Genomic DNA, 19,887 nt, shown 5'->3' with positions numbered 1-19,887 from the left:
TTTACATGTTGCTGTCCAATTTTCCCAGCACCACTTATTGAAGAGGCTGTCGTTTTTCCATTGTATATTCGTGTCTCCTTTGTCAAAGATAAGGTGCCCATATGTGTTTGGGCTTACTTCTGAGTTCTCTATTCTATTCCATTGATCTTCCTTTCTATTTTTGTGCCAGTACCATACTGTCTTGATCACTGTGGCCTTGTAGTATAGTTTGAAGTCAGGAAGCCTGATTCCACCAACTCCATTTTTCCTTCTCAAGATTGCTTTGGCTATTCGGGGTCTTTTGCGTTTCCATACAAATCGTAAGATTTCTTGCTCTAGTTCTGTGAAAAATGCCATTGGTAATTTGATCGGGATTGCACTGAATCTGTAAATTGCTTTAGGTAGTACAGTCATTTTCACAATGTTGATTCTTCCAATCCAAGAACATGGTATGTCCCTCCATCTGTTTGTGTCGTCCTTTATTTCTTTCAGGAATGTCTTAAAGTTTTCTGCATACAGATCTTTTGCCTCCTTAGGCAGGTTTATTCCTAGGTATTTTATTCTTTTGGTTGCAATGGTGAATGGGAGAGTTTCCTTAATTTCTCTCTCTGCTCTTCTGTTGTTAGTGTATAGGAATGCAAGAGATTTCTGTGCATTAATTTTGTATCCTGCTACTTTACTAAACTCATCAATTAGTGCTAGCAGTTTTCTGGTAGAGTCTTTAGGGTTTTCTATATATAATATCATGTCATCTGCAAAGAGTGACAATTTTACTTCTTCTTTTCCAATTTGGATTCCATTTTCTTCTCTGCTGTGGCTAAAACTTCCAAAACTATGTTGAATAATAATGGTGAGAGTGGACACCCTTGTCTTGTTCCTGTTCTTAGAGGGAATTCTTCCAGTTTTTCCCCATTGAGAACAATGTTGGCCTTTGGTTTCTCATATATGGCTTTTATTATGTTGAGGTAATTTCCTTCTATGCCCATTTTCTGGAGAGCTTTTATCATAAATGGATGTTGAACTTTGTCAAAAGCTTTTTCTGCATCCATTGAGATGATCATATGGTTTTTATCTTTCAATTTGTTGATATGATGTATCACGTTGATTGATTTGCGTATACTGAAGAATCCTTGCATCCCAGGGATAAACCCCACTTGGTCATGGTGTATGATTTTTTTAATGTGCTGTTGGAGTCTGTTAGCTAGTATTTTGTTGAGGATTTTTGCATCTATATTCATCAGTGATATTGGTCTGTAATTTTCTTTTTTTGTGACATCTTTACCTGGTTTTGGTATCAGGGAGATGGTGGCCTCGTAGAATGAGTTTGGGAGTGTTCCGCCTTCTGCAATATTTTGGAAGAGTTTGAGAAGGATAGGTGTTAGTTCTTCTCAAAATGTTTGATAGAGTTCGTCCGTGAACCCATCTGGTCCTGGGCTTTTGTATGTTGGGAGATTTTTAATCACTGCCTCAATTTCCGTACTTGTGATTGGTCTGTTCATGGTTTCTATTTCTTCCTGGTTCAGTCTTGGAAGATTGTATTTTTCTAAGAATGTATCCATTTCTTCCAGGTTCTCCAATTGATTGGCATAGAGTTGCTTGTAGTAGTCTCTCATGATGTTTTGTATTTCTGAGGTGTCCGTTGTGACTTCTCCTTTTTCATTTCTAATTCTGTTGATTTGCATCTTCTCCCTTTTTTTCTTGATGAGTCTGGCTAATGGTTTATCAATTTTGTTAATCTTCTCAAAGAACCAGGTTTTAGTTTTATTAATTTTTGCTATGGTTTCCTTCCTTTCTTTTTCATTTATTTCTGCTCTGATCTTTATGATTTCTTTCCTTCTGCTCACTTTGGGGTTTCTTTGTTCTCCTTGCTCTAGTCGTTTTAGGTGTAAGGTTAGGTTGTTTATTCGATCATTTTCTTGTTTCTTAAGGTAGGACTGTATTGCTATAAACTTCCCTCTTAGAACTGCTTTTGCTGCATCCCATAGGTTTTGGGTTGTTGTGTTTTCATTGTAGTTTGTTTCTAGATATTTTTTGATTTCCTCTTTGATTTCTTCAGTGATTCCTTGGTTGTTTAAGAGTGAATTGTTTAGCCTCCATGTGTTTGTATTTTTTGCAGTTTTTTTCCTGTAATTGATATCTAGTCTCATGGCATTGTGGTCTGAGAAGATGCTTGATATGATTTCAATTTTCTTGAACTTGCTGAGGTTTGATTTGTGACCCAAGATGTGATCTATCCTGGAAAATGTTCTGTGTGCACTTGAGAAGAAAGTGTATTCTGTCTTTTTTGGATGGAATGTCCTATAAATATCGATTAAGTCAAGATGGTCTAATGTGTCATTTAAAGCTTGTGTGTCCTTATTTATTTTCTGTTTGGATGATCTGTCCATTGATGTAAGTGGGGTGTTCAAGTCTCCCACTATTATTGTGTTACTGTTGATGTCCCCTTTTGTGGCTGTTAGCATTTGCCTTATGTATCGAGGTGCTCCTATATTGGGGGCATAGATATTTACCATTGTGATATGTTCTTCTTGAATGGATCCCTTGATCATGATGTAGTGTACTTCCTTGTCTCTTGTAATAGTCTTTACTTTCATGTCTAATTTGTCTGATATGAGTATTGCTACTCCAGCTTTCTTGTGACTTCCATTTGCATGGAATATCTTTTTCCATCCCTTTACTTTCAGTCTATATGTATCCCTTGGTCTGAAGTGGGTTTCTTGTAGACAGCATATAGAAGGGTCTTGTTTTTGTATCCATTCAGCCAGTCTGTGTCTTTTGGTTGGAGCATTTAATCCATTTACATTTACAGTGATTATTGACATGTGTGTTCCAATGACCATTTTCTTAATTGTTTTGGGTTTGTATTTGCAGGTGTTTTCCTTTTCTTGTGTTTCCTACTTAGAGAAGTTCCTTTAGCACTTGTTGTAAGGCTGGTTTGGTGGTGCTGAATTCTCTTCACTTTTGCTTGTCTGGAAAGCTTTTGATTTCTCCCTCAAATCTGAATGAGATTCTTGCTGGGTAGAGTATTCTTGGCTGTAGGTTTCTCTCTTTCAGGACTTTCAGGATATCCTGCCATTCCCTTCTGGCCTGCAGAGTTTCTGTAGAAAGGTCAGCTGTTATCCTTATGGGTTTTCCCTTATATGTTATTTGTTGCTTTTCTCTTGTTGCTTTTAATATTTTTTCTTTGTGTTTAATTGTCATTAGTTTGATTAATATATGCCTTGATATATTTCTCTTTGGGTTTATTCTGTATGGGACTCTCTGTGCTTCTTGGACTTGGTGAATTATTTCCTTTCCCATGTTGGGGAAGTTTTCCACTATAACCTCTTCAAATATTTTCTCAGACCCTTTCTTATTTTCTTCTTCTTCTGGGATGCCTATAATTCGAATGTTGGTATGCTTAATGTTATCACTGAGGTCTCTGAGACCGTCTTCTATTCTTTTTATTCTTTTTTCTTTTTCCTGCTCTGTGGCATTCATTTCCCCCATTCTATCTTTCAACTCACTTATTCATTCTTCTGCCTCAGTCATTCTGCTGGTTATAGCATCTAGAGTATTTTTAATTTCAATTATTTTGTTATCCATTGCTGTTTGTTTTTCTGAGTTCTTATGAACTGTTTCTTGTACTTTCTCTATTTTGTTATCCAGATTTTGTATCATTTTTACTATCGTTACTCTGAATTCTTTTTCAGGCATTTTTCCTATTTCCTCCTCATTTATTTGGTCTTGTGGGTTTTTTTCCTGCTCCTTTGCCTGCATGGTGTTTCTTTGTTTCCTCATGGTTGTCCAAACTTTTGGGGTTGCTTGTCCTGGCGATAGAGGTGTTTATAGAAGACTGTCCAAGCCTCAGACTAATGTCCAAGTATTGGATTAAACAAATACTAAGTCTAGGAAACACATACATGTATAAGACACAATTACTGAATCCATTAGGATAGAAAGCTCTGGAAAGACCTGACAGAACCCCAGTATGCTATCAGGTATTCAAAGAGAAACCCAACAGAAATTGACAACTGAAACAGAACAAATCAGAGACAAAAGCAAAAGCAAACAAACAAACAAATAACACCTTACACGTACAAACACTAATCCAGGGAGATTTTGTAAGCTAGGATCAAATATAGAAAAGAGCTAGAGTACCACCAGACAGAATGGAGATTCTCAGAATGAAATTAGACAGTTGTACTAAGAACTAAGATAAAGACAAAAACCTAATATTAAATACCAAGGTGGTGCATCATGTGGAGAATAGAGCAAGGAGTCTGAGCAGATCTATAGTGTTGCTTATAAGTATGTTAAGATAAAATAAACTTTAAATGGCTGGAAGAAAGGGGAACAGAAGAGCATAGTGTGGTTGGAAATATGCAAATAAAAAGAAAGGAATAGAAATGTATAAAAGATAGGGATGAAAGGAAAGTATGAGAGATATATTGTCCATACTACCAAAAACTTAGCTAAATATAGAAGTATATAAAAAGGCAAAAAAATGAAAATAGAATAAAAAATATCATTAAAAAATTATGTTATAAAACTTGTAGATCCCTTAGGACTAAGATCATAATTAATAAAGAAAAAAAGAGAGAGAGAGAGAGAGAGAAATACAGAACTGATCCCAGAATGGACCAGTTCAATATTATTGATACTAATATTTCTGTTTCCTTAGAGTCTCAGCTGTAAGTGTCCTTCTACTGGCCTTGGGTTTTTTTTTTTTTTTTTTTTTTTTTTGCATTATTCTGTGACCAGCAGAGCTTCCTTTATTGTTCATCTGTAAGCATAGGCGTCTGGGGAGGGAGAGGGTACAATAGTGGCTCCTTCCCCCTGTGAGTGAGTGAGCAGTGGCGCACTGTTGTTTCAGTCGGGCTTGGAGGTGCCTGTTGCAGAAGGACGCCAGTGCCTCAGGTATAAACAGAAAGTATTAGAGTTGGGCATCTCTCGCGTTTTTTTTTTTTTCTCGGCAGCCTCCCTGCTGCCAGCATTCCAAGGGGTTTTAATCTAGCCCCGCCCGAGTGCCTGAGGGTGCTTGTTATCCCTGAGTGCCTTAGGTGGCCCACAGGGCGTCTCTCCACTGCCTGTTGCAGAGGTGCAGAAAGAGAGAGAGAGGCTATGCCCATGGCTCCTTCCCCCCCTCACCCATGAGCCTGCAGCATCCAGTGGCCATCATGGCCAGGCAGCTCTCAGGGGCGGGCATTCCTCGCTGCGGACCTCTTCCCTCCTGTCCTCTTGGTCCGTCACCTTACTGGCAACAATATTTCTCACCCTGAACCAGCTCTCTGGTTCCCACACTCCCGCTCTGCTCCCAGACTCTCTGTTCAGCTGTGGATCGATGTCTTGGTCCGGGAACACTGAGCTTCAGTGCGGACCCTCCGTATGTTTCTCACTCCCTCCCCTCTGCCACAGCTCCGCCGCTTCACCCTCTTTGAGTTGTCGTAGATGCCTCCCTACCGGTTATGTCGGGCTCCTTGCAGTCCTTTCTGGTGTCCGAGGCCGTCTGCTGGTGTTCAGCTGGTTCTCTGTGGGAATTATTGCATCCTTCGGTGCATTCCCAATGCATCTGTGGAGAGGGGTGCATTCCCCATCCCTCAACTTTGCTGCCATCTTTTTCCTCCAGGAATTACTCTTTTAATTAAGATTTTTGTCCTATTCTCCCTATTTCTCCCAGAAAGAGCTTAAATCATTGGATGCATAAAAATAATTAACATGTGCCATTTTCTACTTTGCAGGATCAAGATAGTCCAAGACTGATAAGGCTTACTCTTGAAGCAGGGAGGAGGAGTCTAACTAGACAGGTGGTGGGGCTGGGCGGTCCAGGAGACTTGTTTGGAAGAAGTGATATCTAAGCAAAAATCTAGAGGATGATTAGGAACTAACCAGGCAAAAATACAGGGCAAAGCATTCAAGGCAGACAGGATAGTACAAACAAAGCCCCAGACATATGAGATCTTGGTACATTTGGGAAAATTCAAAGTTCAATACAGCTAAAGTATAGACTCAGCATGGGGAGGGGGGTTTGGAGGAGAAAATAAAGGAATACACGAGGCTGGGAAGATCACCAAGGGCCAGTTTTTGCAACACTTTTTATTTCAAGTGAAGGGAGTTTGGATTTTATCTCGAGGGCGATGGGTACCGTTGACGAATAACAAACACTGTGAAATAACTAGATTTGATTCAGTAATCACTCTTGCCACACGTGAAAATCAGACTGAGTAGGAAAATAGGAGGAGACAAGGAAAAGAACAGGGAGACTTGTTGGAGGCTGTAGCAGTAACACAGGTGAGAGATGGTGGTGGGTTTCTCTGGGGTGGAGGGAGTGGAGATGGAGAGAGGTAGAAGGGTTCAAGGAGGACTGTGGGAGGAGAGGACAGTGAGATTTACTGAATGATTGGTTTCTGGGAGGAAAAAGAGAAAGCATTATGATGCTCAGAACCCTGTTTGGCCAAGAAGGTAGATGGCAGTGCCATCTGCCAAGATAAAAAGTCCATGTTGAGCCTGGTGTCCCTGGGACGTGTCAGTGGCTACACTGGGGCTTGGATGAACAAGACTAATTGGATACATGCAGATCACAGGACTCCTCATGGACGTTGATGGTCATTCGCCCTGTTACTTTAATGTGTCCCCTAGTTGGACATTCATCCCTTTAGCATAGACCACCAACCTGGTGAAGGGAAAAAGGATCTGGGTTAGGAATCTGGAGATATGGGTTCTGTCCAAGTTCTGCTACCCAGAGCTTTGTGGCCCTGAGGAGAACCCTTTGGTCTCCAGGTTTCATGATCTGCAGGATAATAAGACTAAAGTCATCCCCAAGATCCTTTTCAGTCCCAACATTCTATGGTATGCTTCCAGTTAATCTATTCCCTGTTTATTAAAGTTTACTCTTTAAAATAAACCATTATTAAGACATTGAACAAGAAACGTTTTAGGCAGTGAAATTCCCTTTTTTCTCTAATGTCAGAAATACTTTTAAAAATCTTTTTGATAGTAAGAAAGCATCCTGGGTTGTTATTAAGGCTGTTTGTCTCCGTTATTCTACCAGATATCAGGGGCTTCTTTATTTCGTTTTTCCGGCTGTCTAGTACAGCTATTCATAACAGTCCCTGAAACTTAAATACTCCAATTTTTTATAAACAAGAGAATGTCAGTAAGCACTTGACTTTGAAATTATCCTAGTATCTATTTTCTAGCATTATCTTGAGTCACAAAAATAAAGAAAAAAAAGAAAAAGCAGTTTCCAACTTGCTTCATTTCTCCTTCTGGAAGAACTATATACCAGGTCTCACTCCTGGACAATAATTTCCTTTGATATTGTGAGTCGCTTGCAGAAAATATATCTGAAATAGCTTTGAGGACTGCTTCCCTTCACTGTGACAAGGCCAGCGGTAGCAACCCAAGTACAACCAAGGAGCGAGATCAAAGCAAGTTCGCTCTAGAGTCTCATTTAGACACCAGGTCGGTATATCTGACGCCTTCATTATATTTCCACTGCCCAGTCTCCCTGCCACCTCAAGGCAGTGGCACAATGCCTGACACATGGCAGTAACAAGAGCTGCGGTTCCTGAGTCCTTAGTAATGCTGAGTACTGTGCTAGGAGCACACCATACCCACCTCAGTCAGCTTTCACATCAATCCTGCGAGGTAGGTTTTATTATCATCCCCATTGTACAGATGCGGAGATTAGGATTCAGACAGTAACTTGCCCAAAGTCCCTTCACAGGTGAAATGATTGTAAGACGGGGGCTCACACCCAAGCCATCCAATGTCAGCGTCTGAGCCATAATTCTTACAGCAGGAGGTAGCTAGATATGAGCAGAGAAATGGGGGCGAGGGCCAGGTGGCAGGAAGTCACTCATCTTATAAACTACAGGGGGTCCTTGGGCAGACAGAGAAAAGCAGGAACCTCCAGACTGACAGGAAACCACACATTTTGGGGGTGATAGGTGTCCTGGAAGCAGACAAATGATGGTGGGAAAAGGCAAGAATCTCTGTCATCTGAATGTAACCTGTTGCTCACTCTGCCCTCATGACAATAAAGTTAGCCTTGCAGATAAGAAGTTCCCATCATGCCCTGATGTCCTGACACTTCCCATCAAGGTTAAATAAGGACAAAAACCCCTCCTTCCCTCGGGAAGATGGAGCTGGGATGAAAATCAGGAAAGAGGACCCCCAAACTCCTCCTTCCCCAATGAATATTCCACCCCTTCATTTGTAAGCCCCTCATAACTGGCTTGCCAAAGAAACCCAGGGCAGCAGCAGCTCCTCACCTGTCTGCCTGCTCTCCCTCTGAGAGTGTATCCTTGCTTAAATAAATTCTCACTTGACTTGCTTAACCTCTCTGCTTTGTCTCCAACTTCCTTCGAGATGAGGCAAGAACCTCAGATTCACTGGGAACATAATGACTAGTCTGCATGACTTCCCACAAGCCCTCAACCAGTGTTATAGCTGAAAGGGTGGATAAAGGCAGGGATGCTGCCATCAGCTGGTATAAAGGTGGGTAGAGGCAGGGATGCTGCCATCAGCTGGTCCCGACTTCCTTGCTTCTCTTAGTTCCCACTGCAGTCCTGTGACAACCCACAGCTTAAAGGCACTTCCTGCCCTTTATCCCTTTGACATAACATATACATCAGGCCATATTCTGGAAGCAGTAAGGTCTCTGTTCTCCAGAGCTGACCTTCTAGAGAAAGAGGTGGACAATAAAGTAAAACACATAAATCAACAAAGGACCGGCAGATTGTGGAAAATGTCTGAAGGCAATAAAACAGGACAGGGGGATACAAAGTGGCTGGAAAGAGAGCTGTTTGTATTTATTCTGCTTATATTCTTTCCTCCAGCTATTTCTACTGCCAAATCCCAACAGAGGTCCAGCTATTGGAATCTTTGTTATCCCCAAAGCCTCAAAACTGATGTCTCAGTTTCCAGGTTCTTTTTCCTTCAGTTTATCATATTGACCTCTTTGGAATAATATTCTTAAATTGTAACTTTCTCTTCTTGCCTTTTGCTGTATGTTGGGCTCAAATACCTCATCTTACACCCAAGCCTCTCCATCATCTGGACTCTTCCTACACATCTGAAAACATCTTCCTTCCTTCATCCACAAGCGTATCCAAAGCATCTACCATGTGTAAGCCACCATACATGACCCAACACAAGCTCTATGGTTCTTTTGGTCATGTTTCTTGGGTCTTCTATATACTCTATGCTTATTCCCTTATGCCTGATGCTAGATCAGTCTTTTCTGCTCTGTCCACCTCTCCAAACCTCCTTGTCACTTAGAGGCCAGCTCAAGTCCTAGTTTGGCAATGACACTAACATCCTTTTTACAAAATCTCATGATTTCCATAGCCTTCTATTCCATAGCTTCCTATTCTACTCCATGGCTTTGCAATTCTCTCTCATCATGAATGTGTGTGTTGCACATGCCTGTGTGTGACTGAAGTCTGCACATTTATTCAGAACAACAACGAGTCCGTCCGTTCCTCTCTTATTACCTAGTCAATGATTACGATAGCAGCAAAAACTGTATTGAGCACTTTTACCACATGCAAAGCACTGTGCTAAGTATTTACATGATTTAATCTATTACTCCTCCCAATAGATTTGTGAGCCATCACCCTTATTACTCACGTTGGGCAGATGAGGAAACTAAGGCTTGGAGAAATGAAGCAACTTGCGTAAAGTCACACTGTTAGCAAGTGGTAGCCCTGGAGTTTATGTTTATTTGTTTTCATCGAAGTATAGTTGATTTACAGTATTGTGTTAGTTGCAGGTGTGCGGCACAGTCATTCCGTTACACCTGTTTTTTCAGATGTGTATATCACAGCCTCTTAAGCCAATCGTCTGTCAGTGGGCACTTGGGTTGCTTCCATGTCTTGGCTATTGCAAATCGTGCTGCTGTGAGCCCTGGGGTGCACATCAGCCCTGGAATTTAAGCCTAAGGGTATAGTCCCAAAGCCTGCAACCCAACCTCTAAGCCACACCGCCTGAGCAGAACCCTATTCATTGTTTCATCATCCCGTGCCCTGACTCCTTCTTAAAAAGGCTCAGGACTCTGCAGGAATAAAACACCACATGGGGGTGGTGTGGTGGGGAGAAAAGAAGACATGTAACTCTGGAGCAGAATTCTGTCTTTTGAGTGTTGCTACTGCAAGGACCCTGTGGGAAGAAGCCAGGGGCCCTGACCAGGAGGCGAACCGTCCACTGAGGAATTGGTGGACAAGAAGAGAAAATGCCTTAAAGTCACTGATGAGGCACGGCAGGCAGGAGAGCTGCTTCAAGGTGAAGACAAACACATTGAGAAACTCAAAGAATCATGCTATCAGCATCAGGATGGTTCCAATGAAAGTGCTCAGGTTTCTCCTTGAAGGTCAGTGGATTTCTGATAATCAGCTGCAGAAGAACTGGCGGAGGAGAGAGGATATGTGATTGACATTTATCAGGAACAAACAGCAACACATTCAACAGTTTAGACATCCTTTTGATTTTCTTCCTGTTCCATTTAAAAAAACAGTTTATTTATAATGTGAAATTCAATGCTGAATTGAAGCAGGTCCCCCTTTTCTGAGAGATCCCCCCTAAAAAATCTTGTATTGATAATTTGAGTCTCAGTGCCTGTTATTCATTTTCATTGGTTTGTGTCTTGCTGACTTCTTGTGCCCCAGCTCCATCCTCCTTTGTATTGGTCTCCCCTTTTCATAAAGTGCATGTGGATGCTGTGAGAGCAGGCCCCTGTTCTAGAACTGGGCATTCTCAGGCTTGTCTGTGATGGGAGTGGTGGATGCAGGTACCAGCGACTTCCCGTTGGGCTCTGAAGTTTCGACCAGGGACTGCTTCCCTGCTGGACCTTCTGTGGATGTCCTAGTCCATTCAGGCTGCTGTGACACAACATGGCAGACTGGGTGGCTTATAAACAAACATTTATTTCTCACAGCCCTGGAGGCTAGAAGTCAGAGATCAAGGTGCCGACATGGTGGGGCAAGAGCTCTCTTCCTGGCTGCATACTTCCTGTGTCCTCACATGATGGGAGGGGAAAGGGATCTTTCCGAGGCCTCTTTTATAAGGGTACTAATTCTATTCATGAGGGCTCCACCCTCACGGCCTAATCACTTCCCGAAGGCCTTATCCCAAACACCATCACTTTGGGGGTTAGGATTTCAACAGGTGAGTCCATGGGAGATGCAACCATTCTGAGGACAACAGTGGGAGATGGAAGTTTTCAGAGGACTAAAAGGGGAAGGAAAAGGTGTTTCCTCAACTTGAACACACCTTTACAATCTGATGGTCTGGACCAAAAGAACAAAAATTGGGTTGGAAGTGAGGAGGCTTGGTCAGGGTAGAGATCATAATCAACTCCAAAGGTGCCTTTGCTGAAGAGACAATGCATTTTAAGAGTTTTAAAAATCTTGTCAGAAGATCCCAGGTAATACAAGAAAGGCAGTCATACAGGAGCATTTGCAACAAAGCACTGATATCTTTTCACTTCGGATTTTAAATGGTAATTGTCTGTACCAGCTGTATTAAAACAAGCAAAAGGTTAGGAAAATTCGTTAAATTAAAAAAAAGAAACTACCATACCAGTGTGAAATACAAATAAAAACCTAAAAGTCATATACAAGAAAAATGGCAATCAACATACCCAAAATTTAAAAGAGCATCAGCTTTAGTTTAAATCTCCCAGCAACTAAAGCAAAAAAAAAAAAATTTTTAATCAGCTGGAAAGTTCTAAATTTGATGACATCATCTGCTGGAGGAAGAGCGTTATTTCTGCTTTGTTTTCCATGAAAATTTCCTCATTGCCCTGGATTTTCCCAAGCAAACACATAATATAAACACATTTTCAGACTCGAGGTGGTTTCCCCCTCGTTTCTTCATACCAAAGCTCAAATATCACCCCAGGCACATGTCTCCTATCCAGGAGTGTATTGAATTCAACATGTTGCGACTTTCTGATTTTGATTAAACACACGCGTGAGAAATTCATGAATGTACTTGTGTTTCCTTCAAGTCACTTCTAAATGCCTCGCAGGGCCATTACCAATCGGCGCAAAGTTATTTCATTTTGTCCTAAGGAGCTGAGGCCAGCAGGGTGTAAGGGGATAGCCTTGAAGAAGACGGGTTCAAAGACTGCTTCTCACCCGGGAGCCTTGTCCTCGCACAGACTCTGAAGCCTAAACTACACCCAGTTAGCAATCTGAGCCTCGGCCTCTCCAAACACACACACACACATCAATAGGATGCCTTGAGAGGGAAGAAACCACTGCTTTCTCTCTTTCATGCACTATCAAGCTTCCATGAATGACAGGCTTTTGGTCTCTCCTTGGCTGTTTTTAATAGATTGAAAACCCCGAGGCTGCTGATCTGTGATTATATAAACATATATACTTTTTCAAGATATACATTTTCTCAAGTCTAAATAAATAGCGCATATGCAGTTTGTCATTGGCTTTTATCAGGAGTCACTCCTCTCGCTTTTTAAAAAACAGTCTGGGCTTTGTTGTTCTCCTTCAAAGTCTTTTTTAAAGAAGAAGAAAAAAAAATCTGTATTAAAGGTACAGTAAGCTTTAGTCTCCTCAATTGTTCTCCGCCAAGACACCCATTTTAAATGTTTGATTTACCCCCAAAAAGTTGTGAAAAGGAACAAAGTGGATATTATTCTTTAAATCTAAGTTTAAACAGCTTAATGAGTGGAGCCAATCGAAGTAAATCATAATTACTAAACAGGATTAAGTTTACAACCGCCTCGCGAAAGTCTGCAAAAAAGCACAACTCAAAAATAGACCCAGACAACGGAAACGCATGTGTATGTAGCTGCAGTCCAACCCTCCTTTCTCTAAAATGCGGGTATTATGAATTAATGCGCGTAAAACAGTAGCCTTCCTGGGCCTGCGTTCTCACTCGATCCGTATTATTTATGTTCCACACTCTGTTATGTAACTGGCAAACATTTTCAAATAGTAAGGCTCACATGCCACCAACAGTGATGTACAATCAGACAGAATTGCTTTCTCCTGCATTTAGGAAATGAGGGCGATCCCACCCCGCCGTACTCATTTGTACGCCCTTTGTACGACACAATTTATCTTCAGACTAATGGATTTTATGCAGGTGATCAAAAGTTGTGGGCTTACTTCTCGACTCAATTAGCTAAATTATTTCTTACCGTTTCAGATCACAGCCTAAGGCTCCTCAAGGCAGCAATTGAAAACAACAAAAGTTGAAAAGCGGGTCCATTCATGCTCAGACATCAGACCTGAAGTAAGAAAAGCCCAAGCCCTTCTAAGATCCAGAAACCAGCCTGCTCTTCGGTCCTGGAAGCCCGCCACCCCCAACTATTTACTTGCACTCACTCTTCGGTTTTTCGTAAAACCCTGCGTTAGAGCAAACACTTCAGGGCAAATGTTTCTCAACAAGCCTTTGTCAGGGCACTATTCTGCCAGATGCTCAGGAAAAGGGGGTTCTAGGGTCTAATAAGTTTGGGAAATGTGCATTTCACAAAGCTCATTAGCATATTAAAAGCTCCCAGAAGTCCTACAGAAACTTTGAGTTAACTTAGCTGAGCCCCCTTTTCCCAAAATTAAGTGGCCACAGAATCTTATTTTTAACATAATATTCCACAGAACCCATGTTCTGCCAGAATTCACTTTAGGAAATCCAAATTAGAGCCCAAATTGGCTCTCTGCTTACATTTTTTTCTAATGTAAGTTGGACACTATGTTATAAATAATCCACTCTGCATTTGTGGAGGGCTCCATAATCTCTAGAGTGCTGTGGATGGTGTGAGTTTTTATGTAAATCGGAATTTCTTTTGGTGCTTAAGCAATTTGCTAATCTGGGGTCTGAAGCATGCAATCTCCATCACCTTCCTCCAGGGTGAAAGGTTTTCAGAATGTATCCTGGTGACCTGTTCCTGGTAACTTTTACAGATGCTTCATTTTCTCCAACACCAAACCAAACCTCACTTAACAGTCTCTGCTTGACTCGTATTAAGGCAGCCAAGTGAACTGTTTCATACTCACTCTCAATCTGTTGAATCCACTTCCAGGGCCTCTGCGGCAAAGACACACACACGATTCATTACTAGGCTTCAGAGATCTGATTCCCTCACTACAGTCAAGTAACATCCTCAGAACACAACATTCCCCGTGATCAAGCAGCCTCAATACCGTAGGCCCTCATCTCCCCTGATTCCGAAAGCTGCATCAATGGGATTCAGTGAGGACCTAGCATAAGAAAGTCTTAGCTCCGAAATGCTAAGTTTTGCCAGAGCATATGGGATTAGAAAAGCAAATGTGTATTCTGCATAATATTGTGTCCCATTATCAGGCACATTTTTTAAACGGCAACACCCACAGGTCTGAACAACTTCAATTTTATGCAAATTCTGCAAGCACTAAGACGTGCTTACTCGTCACTTTTTTGTTGTATCAGCACAGCGTCCCAGGGAGGAATCGTGTCTCACTGTGCTTCGTGTCACATTATTAGTCTCTACCTTTGCAAATACTCTCCCCACGTGCTAAAGGAACTTCTGGCTTGGCGTGAGGGTTCTCTGTTCACATCCTTCTTTTGTGACTGGCAGAGAGGAGCTTCTGCGAGTACAATGATGCAACGCAATCCTCCTTGGGAATTCAATATGCTGCACCATGGACGCCCAACCCTGCACGCTTTTTATAATCACAGCCATCATCTTTTTATTATGTCTTGGACTTGAGGAGGCCTGAAAGCAGATGTAACTCATGATGACCTGACTTCAATGGGAGAATGAACCAGGTGGCTAATTGTCTCTAAAACAAATACACTGATAATTAGCAGGAGAGCACAATGCAACAGAAGCCTAACCACCAACCTTTATTTAAGTTAAGCAAATGGGTCAGCAAATGATGCAGCTGCACCGCACTTTGACAAGTTAATAAGGGAGCCATACTTCATCTCGGCAGCCACGCTAGCCGGAGCATGCCCTCAGGACTTGGTATCCACGATGCTGAAACTGTGAACTTGGGAAATTGTCAGTGCTCACAATAGAAACCCCCTGTCTGCCTACTTTGTGGAGCCAGGGTTTAAGGTGCTAGATTTTCTCACCTAGGGAAGGCTGGGGTCAAAGCCGTGACGATAGGAAGATGGTGAGGTCTCACCCCTCCACGGCGGAAGTGCTAACAATTGCGGCTCTCTACCAGTGCTGATTTAGCGACAACATCATTGCAAATTTCATTTCTCTAGGGTTTAGATTACTCTGCTTGAACTGACTGACGTCTAGATCAGGGTTCCTCACACTTTTTCTGTCAAAGGGCCAAATTGTAAATATTATAGGTTTTGCAGGCCTTCACAGTCTCAGAAATTACTTAGTTCTGCCACTTTAGCACTAAAGTAGCTATAGACAAGTCACAAGTAAATTAGTCTAGCTGTCTTCCAATAAAACTTTATTTATGGGCACAAATTAAATTTTATGTACTTTTCACTTCAAGAAATATTCTTCTTCTTCTGATTTTTTGCAAGCCTTTACAAATATAGGAACAATTCTTGGTTTCTAGGCCATACAAAAACAGGCTGGATTTGACCCCTGGGCTGTAGTTGGCTGACCGCTGGCCTAAATTAATTAATTGAGCTGCGGTTAAGGTTTCAGGGATAACATGGGGATAACATTTTTCTCTTTGGCTTCCTGCTTACCTGTTTTTTCACTGTACAGGGGAATTCAGTTCTCGAGGGTGCTAGAATCAAGGCCATGAGAATGGGATATTCAAATTATTTGGTCCAATAAATACACATTGATGACCTGCTATACAAGTCAAGGTCCTAAAGAGCATGGACTCTGAAGGAGGTTATAACTCAGAGTTCTAGCTGGACAGGGATCAGCCTCAAGGCTCAGGCAAAGAGATGCTTCCCTGGGTGACTTGTCAATAGGTAATAAAATACACAGATTCTTTAAACCACCTACTTCATTTCTGGGAATTTACCCTAAAGAAATAATTAAAAATTACACACATATTTAAAAAAAAGAAGGTATATATGTGTATAACTGAGTCACTTTTCTATATAGCAGAAATCAACACAGCATTGTAAATCAACTACACTTCAATTTAAAAAAAAGAAAAAATGAAATGTATAGAAAAATCAGTAGCTAACATAGTGCTGTAGGTCAACTGTACTTCAAAAATAAGCACATATTTAAAAAGAAAACAAATAATTTTTTTAAATAAAATTACATGCAAAAATTGAAGAACAGCCTCAAGGATACTTATTGCAGAATTGCTTACAAAAGCAAAAAAAAAAGGGGCGAGGGGGGGGAGCTAAACGTCAAACAGCAGGAACTTAGTTAATTCATTGCTAATATTCTATATAATGAATTACTATGTAGCCATTAAAAGTGTGGTGTATAAGAACATGTATTGGCATGGGAGGACATCCAGCTGGAGGCGGGAGTCAGGCATATAACCAAACAATAAGACAAAATGGTCTAATTTTTGTTTTTAGACTTGCAGAAAATATCTCGGAACATATAAGCAAGTAGTGCTATTGTTCGTCTCTGGAGAGTGGGTTTATGACTGGTTCTTGATTTTTTCTTCCTCTGTAATCTATTTTCAAAATGTTTTTAATTCATTCATTCAATGCATTCAATGCATATTTATTCCGCATGGACTATGTTTTAGGCCCCGGTTTTCTACAGTGGCAATTTTACATTTTGTAACTTAAAAAAAGATAAATTTTTTCAAGAAGAGGCACTCCTCAAAAGTGAGTGTAAGAATGCCTACAAGCGTTTGGGATGAACCACGTGGAAACCCACATCACAGAAGAGCCACTGGCGAAGGTGAGGACCAGAGAGAATGAGGCAGAGGCAGCTGGGAGGGTCTCTGATGTACCTGAAGCTACATGGGTAGAACTGGTTAGCAATACTGCATGCAACTCCGTCAATCCTAGAGTTTTTCGAAACTGACTCTTGTAAGCATCACCCAACCATATCAAGGTGCCTGTGGACGAGATGCTAAGACATGGCAGAGATCTAGCCTAATAACACACGGGCCTGGAATGCTCCTTTCTTCCATGAGAGAAAGATTCAAGGAGTATATTGATTCCACTTGGAAATCTTCCTGAAAAAAAAAAAAACTAGTGGCTTCACAGAGAATCCTCATTGTAGTAGAGTCTGGAATGCCCTGGATTGGGCTGATTTTGACATCTTGTGTCAAGCACAGTTTGTTTCAAAGCATATACAGCAAAGTACCAGAATGATGTTGATGGAGAAGTAGAAAAGTAAACATGTCCATGCTTTTCTACAGACTGCTCTGATTTGTTGGTCTTTCTGAGGTATGTGATTTTCTCAGGTGCTGAATCCAAATATTTGTTCTTCTGACACTGAAGTATGTCTGTCATTTTCTACTGCATCTGAGCTTACACCTGCTGTGTGGTTCAGAAAACCCCTGAGATAAGAAGCATTTACAGGGTTATTAGAAGATGTGGACCTACAATCCTATCCTGTGTATCCTGCATATCCCATCTTTATTTCTTTTTCTTTTTTTATTGGGGTATAGTTGTTTTACAATGTTATGTTAGTTTCTACTGTAGAGCGGAGTGAAGTAGAGTTCCCTCTGCTACACAGCAGGTTCTTATTAGTTACCTATTATATGCATATGAGTGTATATATGTCAGTCCCAATCTCCCAATTCATCCCCCCCCATTCCCATATTTATTTCAACTATGAGACTTTTATTATGAAAACAGGAAAATAACACCTGAAGGCATTGCTCTCGGTGAGTTCTTGTGTGAATTCTGACAGCTGGATGTAGCTTCAGCTACTGATGCCTTATTGAAAGCATTTTTACAGAAGACAGAAAGGTGGTCTTTCCATGGAGAGTAACTAGAGGTCCCAGGGACCTGGGGAACTTCTTGGTAGAACTGAACTGCGTCTCACACTTTGCCTCCACCGCCCCCTCCTCCTGCACACTTACAGAGGGTCTGTTTCATGCCCTGCATCTCTCTCTTCCGTTTGACATTGGCTAATTCTCTTCCAGCCTCCTAAAATAAGGGTTCTGGTGTGTGGCTGGCTGACGACCGAACACACAATCAAAACCATGCTGGCCAGATATGTGTAACTGCTTCTCAGCCATTACCGATCCATCTGTCACTTTCCGTACGTTGGTTTGGAAAGAGCTTTCATGAGCAGAGAGAGTCTACCGAGCACGCGTGCGTATTCACATCACACACACAGGCCCACGCACTCACTTGTATGGAGATTCTGTGTGTGTGTGTGTGTGTGTGTGTGTGTGTGTGTAGAACGTAAGCCAATATTTTTCAACAATAATTTTACCTCCATTTATACAACAGCTTTGTTTTGTTTTTCCAAATAAGCTATCCCTTCCCTCCAAAGGAAAAAAACCTGGAATGTTGATTTCTTCGCTGCCATTTTTCAAAAGATCCTTATCTCTTCTTTCAGGCTGAACCAGTTTGGAGCACAAATATTTGCATCAGTTCTTTTGCATCTACACACACTGAAAGGAGTAACAATGGTATGAACAAAAGAGAAACCAAGAAACAGTTGCTTCAGTCTTTAATATAACACTTAATTTTCCCATTAATGTATGAAAATTCTCCAGAGACTGGTTATGCGCTTGCATTGCTATTTTTATTTTTATCAATAATAATAGTGGTTTTTATTGGGCACATCTTTTCGGGAGAGCGATAAGAAGTTTATGCAAATCAGCTTTTCATCCTCACACCATCTTTGAGGCATAGCCAAAGGGTAGATTATTTTATCCCAATTGAAAAGATAAAAGGAAATTGGTAGACATGTCAGCACAGGGAGGATTACTGGCCTTGAATTTGATTTGAGGTTTTACCCTCTCCCTCACCCAACTGATTCTCTCTCCAGCCACTGCCCACAGAGTGATGCTTTTATGTATGTATAATAGGTGATGTCATTCCCTGCTTGTACGGGGGGCTTGTATGGTGCCTGAACCACTTCTGGAACCCTATCTCCTGCCTCCTCCTTCTTCTCAAGTGTCACTGGCTACCCAGGGTGGGATACCTTGGAATCCTCTCCAGGGACAAGAATTCCTAGGAGAGCCATTTATTAGAAAGTGTTCTGGGAAAAGCCAGTAGGAGAGTGACGGAGTAGAACAGAAAAAGAAGAAAACCAAGCGAGAGAGAGAAATCAAGCAAAGTCCCAATTAGCACAACTTTGGCTCATTTCTGCAGGGGAAGTCTGGGACGTGCTCCGTTTGGGGCAAGGGAGCTGGGGAATTGATACCCCTGCTCTCATCAGTATTGGTAAAGGGCTGCCCTGGAGAATTCCATTCCCAGAACTTGTAGTTCTTGGGACTTGCAAGCAAACTGAATTCTGGTGGCCTGAAGGCAGCTCTCCAATAAAGAGGCAGCTGCTGCTACTGGGAGGGAAAGCAAACCAGTGGCTGATGAATCTAAATGAATACAGACAGAGTGGTGACAGCACCTGTGACACTGGGTTTCTGTCCCTACAACACTCCCAGAAAGCATCTCTAGGCCTCATCAAGGACTGCCCCACTCTGGACCTCTGTACCCCCAGCCCTTTGCACAGGTGTCTTCTTTTCCTTAAGAGAGTCTCTGCTTCATTTTCACCTCCTCCAGTCTCCTGTAAGTGGAGGTGGAGCTGTCTCTGTTTAAAAGAAGCTCTCCAGTGCCTGGCTTTATCTTCCTCCACACTTCTCATGGTCGGTCATAGTTTGCTGGCTTTACTTATCTTCTTGCTTCCTATCTGTCACCCCAGTAGAGTGTAAGCTCCATGAGGGCAGGGATTTTGTGTGTCTTGCTCTCCACCGTGTCCTGAGCACCTAGCCCAGCTTCTAATATACCCAGGAGGCACTCACGTAACCACTGTTTCCTGAAGAAGTGAATACTTGAATCATATTTTACCTTTTCACACAATAATTTCAAGTACTCCACTATGGGTAGCAATTCATT

The sequence above is a fragment of the Hippopotamus amphibius genome, chromosome 6, assembly GCF_030028045.1.
Source record: "Hippopotamus amphibius kiboko isolate mHipAmp2 chromosome 6, mHipAmp2.hap2, whole genome shotgun sequence".
NCBI classification, from domain to species: Eukaryota; Metazoa; Chordata; class Mammalia; order Artiodactyla; family Hippopotamidae; genus Hippopotamus; species Hippopotamus amphibius.
Note: the sequence above shows the minus strand (reverse complement) of the source record.